At 35.3% G+C, this 2,156-nt stretch overlaps 1 protein-coding gene across 1 annotated transcript in view; it reads right to left on the reverse strand.

The window, feature by feature from the left end:
• Positions 1-2,156, reverse strand: part of LOC107471013 (uncharacterized) — a 12,643-nt gene that overhangs the window by 3,778 nt on the left and 6,709 nt on the right. The gene's annotated exons all lie outside the window — the stretch shown is intronic.

The raw sequence follows: 2,156 nt of genomic DNA on the forward strand, positions 1-2,156 counted from the left end.
TGTTTTGAGGATGCATGACTTGTTTTAATACAAATCACCTTTCTGAAACTTATTCTGATTTCTTACGACTTGTTTTGATACAAATCGTTTATTTCAAAACTCGTAATTATTTTTTAGTATAACCTCATCTAGCTCGTTCGATGCGAGTAGTTTTAAGGTCTTACGATTTGTTTCATTTCAAATCATTTAATTAAAACGTGGCTATTTCTTGATCTAATTTCATACAACTCTTTTAAATTCGAGCTGTTTTTTAGGACTTCACAACTTGTTTCAAGTACAAATTGTTTATTTTGAATCCTTTTAAACTATCAGATCATCTTTATAACCATCGGACTTCGTTGCTTTATCCATTATGCCCCTGCTCGAGGTCGAGCTTTATGAAGTCGGACTCGAGCAATCAAGCAGAAAGGATTTTCGGATGAAGCCTTTTTTTTGTTGAACTCATTCATTCTGAGTTTTCTAGATGACTTGTTTTTTACACAAGTCACTTTTTTGAAGCACAACTCGTTATATATCAAGTTGTTTTGCGCAATTTATTTTAATACAAATTACTTAGATCATATGGTTATTTTTTACTCGATTTTGTTCAACTCATGGGTTTGAGTTGTTTTAAATCATCAAGCCGTATTATAACCATTGGACACCAATTTATACCTCGTCGCTTTATCCGAGCGACCATTGAAAAGGCCAGCTCGTGATTTTTGCGCTTTGTCGAGCATAAATTGGCGCCTTAGGTGAAGGGATTATATGCTTATTCCCTCCCCTTTCTAGTTTTTACAAGGTTGTCGTCCTTGTGTATGATACAACTTGTTTTATCCAAGTTGTTTTGGAGGATAGTTTTTACGTTTCGATTTTGTTCAAAAACGTTTACAATCCTTCCTTTTTAACTCGTTTCTATACGAGTCGTTCGGTTGAAGTGATTCATTTTGATATAAATCACTTTTAAAGCTTTGCTTTTAGATAGACACGACTTGTGCTTAACACAATTTCGTTGAAAATATGGTTGACTGGCATAACTCGTTTAATCCAAGTTATCCTTATGTTGTTGTGAATGCTAGAACAAGTTTTCTTGGAACAACTTGTTTTTGTGAAAGTGTTCCATTTTATACGACTAGGTCGTTTATTTTTAGAACTTGTAGAGATGAGATTGTGGGCTTGAGATTTTGTACGATCCATTTGTTATCCGTGTGGATCGAGTTGTTAGATCGTATTTATGCCTCAAGGGGCATATTTAGTTAAGTTACTTTTGCGACTTGTTCTAAACACAACTTTTTCAACCCGTTTGGCCCGAGCTGTTTCGAGGTGTTTTCTTTCCAATTCGCATATGTAACTTCTTTCCACCAATTGGTTCCTCGTCGCTTCATCCAGGCGATTTCTATATGATCGGCCCGTGATTTTCGTGGTTTATCGAGCTTCAATTGGTGTGTGTTAATTGTAGAAAATCAATTTTCATAAGGAATTGTTTTATCTCCTTATGTTGGAGGTGTGTTGCGACCTGGGTAGTTTTTCACCCTCGAAGTTAGACACTTTGTAGTAGCCCTTTTCTAAGATTTCAGTAATCTTAGAAAAAACCTTTTTGATCTTTGTTTTGAAAAACCTTTTGACTGTCCCTTTCTTTAAGTTAAGTTTTCCTTAACAACTCGGGACAACCTTTTGCCTTAATGCTTTCAATAGGTTTCCTGATCTCTTTTTGGTATTCCTTATACTCAATTTTTGATTTATTGAGCTCTTATGATTTAGGTTATTTTTGCGATGCGTTTCCTTTTTTCTCGGTTTTTCCGACTTGTAAGTCAGATAATTTCCGAGTTTATTACGATCGACTTTTATAACCTCTTTACACCGACTTGTACCTCGTCGTTTTATCCTGACGACCATCTAGGTCGGTTCACGGGATTTTCACGCTTTGTCGAGCTTAAGTCGGCGCGTTTAGTAGAAAGACTTAGAAAAATAAAAAAGGATTTTATAAGAGATATTGTAGATGAAAAAGATCTTTATTAATTGGGAGGTACCTTCTTGCTACTAAGGGTCTTAATAGCCTATTTTCCTTTAGCCTCTACTATGATGCCTCGTTAAAAACCCTTCTTCAGAAAAAATCCTTTAATTTTTGGGAAAAAATCATGAAGTTGGAAAAAGAGTACATCAGGGAGTAGAGTTCG

The sequence above is a fragment of the Arachis duranensis genome, chromosome 10, assembly GCF_000817695.3.
Source record: "Arachis duranensis cultivar V14167 chromosome 10, aradu.V14167.gnm2.J7QH, whole genome shotgun sequence".
In the NCBI taxonomy this organism is placed as follows: Eukaryota; Viridiplantae; Streptophyta; class Magnoliopsida; order Fabales; family Fabaceae; genus Arachis; species Arachis duranensis.